Source organism: Rhynchophorus ferrugineus, unplaced genomic scaffold (assembly GCF_030347505.1).
Source record: "Rhynchophorus ferrugineus isolate W39M unplaced genomic scaffold, kcgeb_rfMv2 rfM2, whole genome shotgun sequence".
NCBI lineage: Eukaryota > Metazoa > Arthropoda > Insecta > Coleoptera > Curculionidae > Rhynchophorus > Rhynchophorus ferrugineus.
Window position 1 is genome coordinate 15,705,267 of NW_027472581.1, and position 12,213 is coordinate 15,717,479.

The 12,213-nt window shown below is 34.1% G+C and overlaps 1 protein-coding gene across 4 annotated transcripts in view; it reads left to right on the top strand.

The window, feature by feature from the left end:
• Positions 1-12,213, top strand: part of LOC143189964 (uncharacterized) — a 400,785-nt gene that overhangs the window by 352,048 nt on the left and 36,524 nt on the right. The gene's annotated exons all lie outside the window — the stretch shown is intronic.

Here is a 12,213-nt window from a genome sequence, read left to right on the forward strand (position 1 = left end):
CTCCAAAAAGATGATGTGCAACGTTTTTCATGTGAATGTATTGTAGTATTGACTGAATAGATCTAATTATTTGAATAATTAAACTGATAAATACTGATAAAATGATATCTTAAGGAGCTTGATTGTTATAATTATATAACATTATATTTGATTATATTACAACTCATTGACTAGTTAATTAGACTCAAAGACAACTTATCGATTTTTTATTATTATTATGTAATTATTTTCTTGTTACTAGTCGTTTCCGACTAACTTTATGATAACTTAAATCTAGGTATATAACGAGGAAGACCCATCGGTCCTATCTCAGTCTCTGATGAAATAATGTTTATATATGTCACTGCCGTATTTTTTATTAACTGCACCTCACTACACAACACTACACAAGATCAGATGATGTGATTATTTTAAGTATGTGTCCTGTTCTGGTGTTATCCAAAAGTTGCAATACTTCAATATTCTTCGAGAATGGAGTCTTTTCTCACGCACCCTTCAATTCTCAATTCTCTTGATTTCATGACTGATTGTGGGTATCTGGAAGTCACGATGTAGGTAGTCAGTCCTGTAGTATTTGTGTGCACCCACAATACTTCTCAGGACTTTGTATTTGTTTTATGTTACTCTTTGCAGAACATCCCCATAATTGAACTCCGTGTGTCTATTTAGGTTTCAGTATTTACTTATATAATAGCAATTTATTATGTACTGATAATTGTGATTTTCTTCCAATTAGCCAATACATTTTCTTATATTTCAATTCCAGTTCTCTTCTTTTTTTTTATATGTTCCTTCGAGCGAATTTTTGCCTCAAAATTTGTTCCAAATATCGAAAATAAACCTGCATAACTGTAGAGACAGAGCAAGTGTTGATAGATGAATAAATATATATGAAGAAGTACAGGAAGATGAAAACCATGTATAAAAGGTGAAGATTCTATTCCTATTGCCAATCTAAAACTACATACAAAGTTCTATTGTTTCATTATCTATATAAAATGGTCTCAAAAAAATTACTACCTGCTGTATTTGTCAACGCAATTTTATTTTTTCGAAACCTCCGCAAATAAGTTATAAAAGATCAGGCTTTAGTTAATTGTTACTTTAATAAGTAGATAAGCAATTGTCTTATTATTAGGTGCTTGCATGTATCTGGTTTTAGGGTAAATTATATGGCTCTTTGAATGGGGGTAAAACGAAGTGAAACAGTGGTGTTTACATTATGTGACCGTTATTTATTAAACTAATATAAGAATATAAAAAAACAAATGATAAAACGGATGGCAGCGGAGTTACCTGTTGACGATGTTCCTCCTCTGTTGTTGATGCCACCAGGGTGTCGTCGATGTAGGCATAGCAAAAATCAAGTGCCAAAAGTACCTCGTCGATGAACCGTAGACTCGTCATGTCTTCGCCGAGGTACCAGAATTTCCAACGTTTCGTCGTCGAAGAAAATAAGCTACCACGTCGTCGAACAATGGATCCTCCCACAGCGTTGATTACGGGAGCCCTGTCCGAAAAATAGTTTGTTTTCAACGTCGTCTATGGACCACATTCAAGTGCCAAAGCGACGAGGAGACAACGGTATCTGTAGGACCGGAAGACATCAACAGCCGTACCAAATCGCAACCGTACCAACCACAACCGTTTCGATTTATCATATATTTCAAAGCTCTTTTCATGCAGCACATTTTGTTTTGTATTTGATTTTTTTTTCATACATTTTTGTATTTTTATTTGCTTAAAATAATTATATGCAAAATTCTGGCAGGGGGTATTGTAGCGACCTTGAGGCATGTCGTATTTTACATCGTAGAATAACGGTCTACAAAATACCCAGAAATATAATCCCAGATATTGAACACGGGCGGGGTGCCAGCAGCGTCAACTAGAACCCGATAACGAATAGCTGGCAACCCCGAGACGTTTATCTGGGATGTTATTGAAGGGTATTTCGATTCATTGAGTACTCGACTATCGTTTGGTTCAGACGTGCCACCATCGACTGCCCAATTCCCTCTTCAACAGGTAACTCCGCTGCTATCCGTTTTATCATTTGTATTTTTATATTTCATATTACTTCAATAAATAATGGTCACATAATGTAAACACCACTGTCGTTTCGTTTTACCTCCATTCACCGAATCATCTAATTTGCCCTAAATGGTTAAGCGATATCTATGGGTGAAAATGTGAATTATCAATGGAACCAACTCTTAAAAAACCCAACCTAACCGTTAAATTTGATGGTTTTAACATTTCTGCATTTAAACTAACAGTTTTCTATTTTGCTTCATTGAGTTATTCACTATATTCAGCGCTAATCACGTAAGGTTTAAAATTGTATTTACGATATCCATTACTTTTATTGTTTGTGTTTATTTGAAAATATGTACTGTCGCCCACCAAACGCTTTTAGAAACTTATGGTGAAACTGCAACGTCTTAAAAGTCGTCATTTTGATGACAGTGACAAAGGATGCTCTGGAGGGTCATATAACTTCGAAATCTGCAAGACTTGCATGAGAACAAAACACAAACTCTCAAATAATTTTCAGACAGCTTAACAGTTGATGAATCAACTGTCACAAACACACAAAAAAAACATTAAAATCATACATTTACATACGGTGGGAAAGATCCAACCACTAAGATCGACACCGAAGTGAAATATTCATAACCATGCCTGCGGTGTATAAGGCAGGATGAGCAAAGTGGAATGTATTAGAAGCTGGTAAAACTGAATGAAAATGTAACTGCTGATATCTACTGATCTTAATTGATTGAAATTTCGAAAGAGTGACATGTTGTGGTAGAAAACATCAGCAATAGCGAGTAACAACGCTCGTCCACAAGTTACTAAAGTTTAGAAGGATACACTAGGAGTGTCGCCCGCGGAGGAAAGTATTGATATATCGCGATGTACAATATTCGAGAAATATCTTTTGAAAAAATATCTTTTTCGCATCCCTAAGAAACACTGTTGTAGACCAAATGCGAAGTTGCGCCACACCCAACGTATTATCCGACATGGCATCTTCTGATTCCCATTTGGCTGCACACGGTTCCGAAATGCTGAAAAAGTGCAAAAATGAATGAATTCATGGTGGGATCGCCTAAACCAACACCGTTTTTTCAACATAATATCGCTAATTTGCTAGAAGGGTAAGAGAAAATTGTATATATAATACTCATTTGTTTCAACAAATGTCACTTCAAAACGGACGAAATGACCAGAGTAGACACAAACATCTAATAAATCAATATGTACATTCGGATATGCTTTTTCTTGAATTTTACTATACACCTCGGTCACTCGTACATTCAATAATGAAGCACCCTGTGATATTTAATAGCGCCGGATTAAGATATACTCTATATAATTATATAAATACACATATACGTACATATTTGACTTATAAATTAGCTTTTAGCCTGTGACGCCCAAATATTTCCTCTAAAGACGTCGCAAGCTCCCTAAACCCTAGACGAACCAACATTTATCGGTACACTGGTCGAGATGCGGCGAACAAAAGAGTCTCGGGCCGGGGGAAGTTAGTTTTGGGCGACTTTGAAACGGGGATAAAGGCGAGCGACGTCGCTAAATTAATTTGGCGATGACCGACTGTCTCCGGCATCGAAAGCCATTATGTTTGTTTATTTGGCGAAAATTGTCTATTAGGCCAAAGAGACCCAAAGGAAATTGGCATCTTTAGATCTGATCTATTTGTAAACTCTTAGTTTTTTTAACCACAAATAGAGTTATGACATACGAATTTTTTAATATGTACATATATATATATATATATATATATATATATATATATATATATATATATATATATATATATATATATATATATATATATATATATATATATATATAGTCCTTCCAATAAAACAGCCAATGCACATGCAAAATCTATAATGCAACCTTGCCGCATTAACTTTAAGTTTTGGTTTATTTTAACTCTGACATAACAAAATACATAAATAAAGCAATGAACAAAAAACTTTATCAAATATAATTTATTTTAACATCATTGTACATCTATGGATCTGTTATTAAAGGACTTAAACTACAGTTAATTAAACAACCACAATAGTTTGTAGGTTAGAGTTGTTTTCTTATATTTACATTAAATTACTTTCCACACCACCTATGTGGTATAGTTCTAGGCGCGTTCTTTTATTTATTGGTATGCCCTGGAGGCTTAATCTACCTAATTAACAATTTTATACCCACGGAGTACTCTCTTTTTTTAGTTTTTTGGCTCTTGTTTCTTTTGTTCCAATATTTTCTTGTAAAGTAATTTTATTATTACTGTATTTCTCCTAAGTTTTTTCTGTTTTCTGCTTGTGTACATTTTCCTTCATGAAATTAAATTTAATAGCAGCATTATACATTTGCCATATATGCAAAACAGTTCTCTCCTCATAAATTCTAACCTAATGCTCATATATATTCCGAACAACACACTCTTTACTTTGTTCCCGGTCTTATCATTCTGTATTGGTAATTGTCAGTATTGGGCCATAATCCCACAGCAAAATTTTTCATTCAACTATCAGAATCACTGTTCAATATCAATTACCAAATAATTAATTTCTAATCTATCGAATATTTATTCACAATTTCACTATTTCTCAATTTCTTCTTCTGTTTGATGTGTGAGATATGTGGGATGAAATAGTACTTCTTTCTAGTGTATCTTTTTCAGGCTTCTTTCTAAAAGAAAAGAATTGAAAAAGTAACATTATATATATATTTACTGAGTGACCAAACACTAACTTAACTTCAGGAATAATACCATGCCTGTTTTCACCATGAACAATAATATATCTATAATGAATTATTAAAAAATATTATGACTGACAAAACCTAATAAAGCCATTGTTTCAACGAATATGTTCCATTTTGAATATTGAAATAATAAATCTTCCTTAATTTTATTATGAACTTTTTAAAATGGTATTATTTTAATAGCAATGTGTGGAGTTCCCTTAGACCCCTTCAAGGGTTATTTACACCATTTAAATCCGATGTTTTCTAATGCTATAAAGAAATGATTTACATTCGTCAAAGAGCTGTATGTCTCTAGGTTTTCTAATGACATATATTTTCCAGACTAATAGTTTTCTCTCAAGTAATTTTTAAATTATATTTATGTTGAAAAACTACTCTCAATACTCCTTCATACATTTCATAAATTTAATCTCGAATAGCCTTAACATCAAGGTGATCTTGATTAGTCACCCGCTTTCTATTGTGCCGCCCTACGGACTCTATGTGTTTATATTAATATTAAGTGCAGCTGCAGGAGGGTAAACTGAGAAAGACAAATCCGCTCCGAGGTTAAAACAAAATGTACATTTTTATAAACTGCTTTTGGCAATATATTGGTCGTCATCTATGTCGCGCATTGACTATTTTATTGGGAGGACTGATCTCTTGTTGAACTGTCTTATTCTCATGGGTACTGTCTGAATAGAAATCATCTTCAGTGCCTGAAGGAAGCTTCCTTACATTCTTATTCTTCTTTCTGACTTTTTTATTAACTGTTTTAACAGAGTGATTGTCTATATAAAACTATGATGAACAATTGTTTTCTTTTCTCATTTTTTCTTGAGCTTTTCTATCTTCCTGCTAGTTTTAGTTTTATGTCATAAAATAAGCACTTCTTTCTCGGGTGTGCCTGTCAGAACTGCACAACTTTTTCCCTCGTGTTTGTTGTTTTGCGAAGCCAGCTTTGTAGAATTGTCTTAGTGTAGAAATACATAGTTATTCAGGCGTAGCGAGACTAAATATTATACATTAAAATCTTATAAACCTAATTTATTTCTATGAACCTTTGATAAGAAACTAATAATTTTGTTGATTATTGCTATAAGCCCTTTTGTAAAAATAAGAAACTCCTATATCAACATGTTTATTTATAAATTTGTTACAGTATATTAATTACTAAAAATCGAGTTTCTCCAAATTTTTGTGCGGTAATAACTACGATAATTAATGTACTCTACTGAACAGAGTTGTATTGAGAATTAAATGACTAAAAGTTTATATTAATAAACCAGACATGAATTACCCAAGGCATTAACAAAGACAAAGTCGTACCGTTAGGTACTAAATCTTTGAAAAACAGTTTTGATTTATATCGGCACCACTAAATGCAATAGATACCGATGTTTATGGTTTATTGAGTGCTAAAAGTTATGACGGCTATCTTAGTTATAACGATACAAGCTCCGGGCTTGTCAACGCTTTATGTCATATATCAATGCTAAAAACGTCATTACAACAACTATATAAACATATAATGGTGATTAAATCGTGATCGTAACAGCTGTAGCGCTATAGATGGTGGCAGACGCGTGACTTTACATCATTATTTCGTCGTTATTTAACGCGAAAAAAAATCGCCGACTTTTATCTGCAGTTAACTTCAGGATATTAGAAATTCTTAGGAAATATTACAAATTTCATGTTGAAAATACCGCTAAATGATCACTATTGCTTTTTATAATTTGGCAACGTTGCACTTCATGTACTGTGATTTCGATCTTATGGTAGGCATACTGGTATCTTGAAAGCTGTTCATAAAATCATTACTGATAATTTGGACACATTTTATAAAAGTGATTGACTAGGCACCATATTTACTTGATACGGTTCCTTGTGAGTTTTTCTATACTAGAATTAAAAATTACCACTGGGGAGAACTTATTTAAATTAGTTTTTTCTGATATTTGCTGAAGATCATACACACAAAAAGTGTTTAATAGTCACATTTAGAAAGTTTTGGTGACTGTGGTCAGTTATGTCGCATTTGTCGACTTTGGTTTCAACTAGCTATAAGTTATAATCAGTACGAATTAATTGCAAGATTTATTGGACAAGTACTTAGCTGAAGATACCATTCATGCAGCTTATCAATTGATGGATCATCTATTTCCAGTCGTTACATGTGATGGTAAGAATCCAAAAGAAAGGAAATTGGTTACCAAAAGAATTGAGCGAAAATTACACGTGGAACCTTTTTGACATCCGATTTATTAGCTTGTCAGGTAAAAAAGAGGATTGTCTGTGGCGTATTCTGACTGGCGATATATGGCAGATATCTACCGGCGTCTATTGAATAAATTGAAAGACTTATTGTTGTACAAATTACAGCAATAGCAAGAAGCAAAATCATCCTCTTGCTTGGCAACGCTCGGTCATACGTTGTAAAATATGTGAAGGATACACTGTTGCAGCTGAAATGAGGAGTTCCTCATCCAACATAATCACCAGAAATACCAAACTCATCATGTTGGAATAGATACATTCACTGAATAGGATAACAAACAGTGACAGTATTTATTTGGTGTCCAATACTATTAATAATTTTAAATATGCAATAAAAATCTCACTATTTGTACATTCCTCCAGTCATCAACAGCAGGCAGTATAAAACAGCGAATATCTGTTTCAGCTTGGTACCATTAATTAAGTAGTTTATAACCTCTGCTTATTATCACTAATGTTTTGAAGAAATTTGTAAACATTTGACAACAGGGTCGACCAGTACTAATATAAAGCAAATTTTAGAGTTTGATTCAGTCACATGTTCCGGCGCATCAGACAGCATTCTGCCTATTTTTAACTACTATTAATAATTTTAAAATTGTAATAAAAATCTCACTATTAGTATATTCTTCTAGCCATCATCAGTAAATAGTTTAAAAACAGCGAACATCTGTTTTAGCTCGGTACCATTGATTAAGTGCCAAGGAAAACAGGTGTCGGAAATGTTCATTTTCAACTGAAAACAGAAAAATAAAATCACATTAGACTAGTAATACTGCCTAACAAAAAAACAGAAGCAACGTTATATAACATTTACGTGATGCCTGATGATATACATACATTTATGTGTGTATATCACCTGTGTTCTTAATTGTAGTTTTACGTCCTTCGATAATATATGTATTAGATGTACTATAATGTTAAAATAATTTATATTTGATAACATTTTTGTTCAATTATTTTATTTAGATTAGAATTTTCTTGTATGTCAAAGCCAAACTGAATTAAAACTCAGAGTTGATGCGGCAACGTTGCAATTTTTCGACGTCACAAATATCCATGACGCATTACTAAAGGAAACTTATAGCAACCGACATCCTTATAGTATCCATCATTAAACACCAACGTAATTCACTCTGATTCTGATTGGCGTTCAGTTTATTATGGCAGATTAATGTATTTTCTGGTTATACTTTATCAAATAAATTATCATTCTCGATCAAAATACGAAAATAAATGCCAAAAGCTTAAAAGGTGCCGTGAAGTTAAATTTAAAGATTTTTTAAAACTTTATTACAACAAATTTATGTAAAACCAAAGATTATTTATCAATACCATTGGTGGCATTTTATTATCTATCAATACTGACCGGCCAGAGCAGTGTTGAAATTCTACTATTCTAAATTTTTAAACTATGAAAACTAAAAGACAATTTTCCTACGATAGTGAAGATCAGTCAGTTGAAAACCCAGAGTTCAAGTTTAAGGTGAATTGTTTCTTTGAGGTTCTAAATATTACTCTTCATCGGTTAATTGTTTTTAAATTTCGTGGAATATTAACGATTTCAGCAAGTATTTTGATTAAAATGTAAATTGGTCATTTTTTTTTCTTCAAAGCTTGCTGAAGTTTTAACCGACAAGGATCGATAACGTAAAGGTATAGATGGAACAGAGCTTTTAGCTGTTCTAAAAAATTACAATAAAAATGTAACGTCGTCTGTAGTAGAAACGTTAACAACATTCATTCATTCCTAAATGTTACAATTACATAACGTATATTATTAGTTACACCAATTTCTGTAGCAACAGCTGAGTTCATTAATTTAAAATTAATTAACGATTACTTACTACCTAGAGTGGGCCAGGAGCGGTTATAAAATCTTGCTATCAATTCTAAGTCTGACTTACAGCATCAGCTAACGAATTTGTCTGAAGTAAAGCTAGAAAAGCCCAATTTCTTTACGATATTCCGCTATTTTCCATAATTTCTATGTCTTAAATCGCTTTGGGTACATTTGTAACCCACATCATGTTGAAGCCTCACATTTCAATATGTGTCATTTCGTCGAAGTGTGAACAAAAATGTTTTTCAGTGATTTAAAAATGTCTGAATTTGTACTGAATAAACTGTATTGGCGATGATTCGACACCAAGCTTCATGGATTTCAACATGTGAATACTGGTTTAGACATTTCAAAAGTGGTTATTTTGTTACCGGGGACAAAGAGCGTTTTGGGTAGCCAAAGACGAAGATTTGAAGGCATTACTTGATTACGATCTGTGTAAAATGGAAGAAGAATATGCATCACTGTTGGCAGTAACGCTAGAAATTAGATATGTTCTTTAATAGCTTGAAGAATCATCCAAAAGCTTGGATATTTTGTGTCGTATGTATTAAAGCCAAGAGACATTGAAGTACGTTTGATCAGTGTGAAGTGCTGCTTCAACGGCCAAATTGAATAGATTTTTCCCAACCTATTGCTTGCTACTGGTGATGAAAAGAGGATACATTATGATAATCTAAGGCGAAAAAAATTATGGGGACTACCTGGTAATGCATCAACATTTGCGGCAAAGCAGAATATCCATGACTCCAAGCCAATGTTCTGAATTTGGTGGGATCAGCTTGGGCAGGTACGAGGGTCACTATTTATATTTCGGGAATAGGAAATAAAACAAATAGTGAAACTGCGAATATATTTTTATTGTTTTTCAAAGTACTCGCCACGATAATCGATACATTTTTGCATACGCTTAAGCCAATTTCAAAGCATTTATTCTATATCGAATGAGGTATCTGGTATGATTCTTGAATGCTTCAATCGTAAAAAATCATAGCACGAAAATGTTCACGATTCAGTTCCATTTTTTGCCGAGACGAAACTTTCAGCTAAATATAAAATAAATAAATAGCATCCGGGTGACAAAATGTTCTGTGTACGTATATCGTCAAAAATATCAAACTTTATGATGGTACCATCAGATGGATTCACATGACAACAGTGTTGCCAATTCCCGAAATATAAATAGTGACCCTCGTATACTATGAGCTGCTAAAACCTAGTGGTAACTGCAAACCATTGGTATAGCTATTTCCTACAATTAATGCGTTTAAACCGAGCACTGTGCGAAAAACGATCGGAATACGAGCACGGACACAACAGTGTTATTCTTAGCAGCCCTTAACTTCTTATGAAGATACTAAAAAGTGGGTCGGTTCGTGGATAGCTTCAAAAGATTCATCGTTCTTTCAAGAATCCGTAAATTACCCAAAAGATAAAGAAAAAAAAGTAGCGGCTATCGATGGATTATACTTTGAATCAAATACATTATACCGACTTTTCACAATAAAGCTTGTGGCGACCGCCACGACCCTTTAGTCCACCACGAATTCACCACCAGCAAGTACAAAGGTTGGCAACGCCGGTGGATTGGTACCATGCAGTTCCAGGCGATAAAAGACCATCACGACGACGTCTCGTTCTCTTTTCTTTTCTCTATCCCCTTGTAATAGTACCACTTCCACAGCGCTACCGTACTTCCTCTACCTAACCTAATATCCTGTCAATTCTCCCGTCGACCACATGTATAATTTAATATTAAAATATACAGTATTTCTTCAACCAGTGTTTTCAGTTCTCGTGCAAATTCCTTCCAAAAATAGTAGTGAGTGTTCTGTCAAATAATCGCGGCGGCAGCCACACATTTCGACCGACTGACCGACCCGACGAACATTCCTACAAGCTTCAAATTAAAAGAAATCCTTTAGGACTAACTTATACGGCCTATTAACATAGTTTAACATCAAATAGAATACATATAAATAATTGTTCATCATAATCAATAAAACTCTTGACACCCTTTGTATCACTTCTCAACTTCATCGTTATCATATCTTATTTACGCCTGAAAATTAATATAAGAAATCAAAAACCGTATAAAACAATTTCGAAACGGTAAATTATGAATCTATAAACAACGTTTGACGGATAAGCGAGTCATTAAAGATGATCTAATGCTCGGAATCGATGCGACTCGTGCATTTTAATTAACTTTCGTTTCGATTCAGCTGCTTCGTCCGCCATCCCGATTGCTTGCATCAGACAGCGGCGGCAGCTAGCTGGTGGTGGTGGCTCCGTGCACAATAGCGATTGATTTATTACTTGTTTATTGAAGCCAGATTTCTCTTTCTCCGTTAATTCCGCTTTATCACTGAAAACGCGCTCGTTGATCATTTCGCTTCCTTCATTATTGAGTGTTGAATCCCTGGTAATTGGTTTTTTTGTTAGTTACGTGTAGATTAAAGACGCGTCTGTCGTTTTTGGCATGAATTCTGTAAAACGTTAACTTTATAGAGTGATTTATAACAGATCAATTGAAAAGTCGCCGGCCGCTATTACAATTAAGTTTTGTTTATTAAAGTTAATTAAACATGTTTTTTAGTTAGCCCTAACACTCAAAAGATGCGTGTATAAATTTGACAGCTGTCGGATCATTACTTTGTGAATTATAGCATTTTGAGTGAAGCAACTTTTGTTATTGTGAAAAAAATGGATAAAAAGGAATTTCGCGTGTTAATAAAGTTGAAGCAAAGAATTGGCTTGATGCCGAGTTTCCGGACACTGCCCCAGGAAAATCAACTGTCAAGGATTGGTATGCTAAGTTTAGACGTGGTGAAATGAGCACCGAAGACGGAGAACGCTGTGGACGCCCAAAAGAGGTTGTTACCGACGAAAACATGAAAAAATTCCACAAAAGGATTTTGAATGACTGTAAATTGAAATTGAATGAAACAGCAGACACTCTAAAGATATCAACTGAACGTGTACATCATACCATTCACGAATATTTGGGTATGAGAAAGCTCTGTGCAAAGTGTCACAAGTCAGTGAAAACGATGGCAAAAATCCATGAATTGGGCTTCGAATTGCTTCCTCATCCACCGTATTCTCCAGATCTGGCCCCCAGCGACTATTTCCTGTTCTCAGATCTCAAACGAATGCTCTCTGGGAAGAAATTTTCGTCGAAAGAGGTGATCTCCGAAACTGAAGCCTATTTTGAAGCAAAAGAAAAATCGTACTTCTAAAATGGTATTGAAAAGTTGGAGGGTCGCTATAATCAGTGTATCACCCCTGAAGGGAATTAT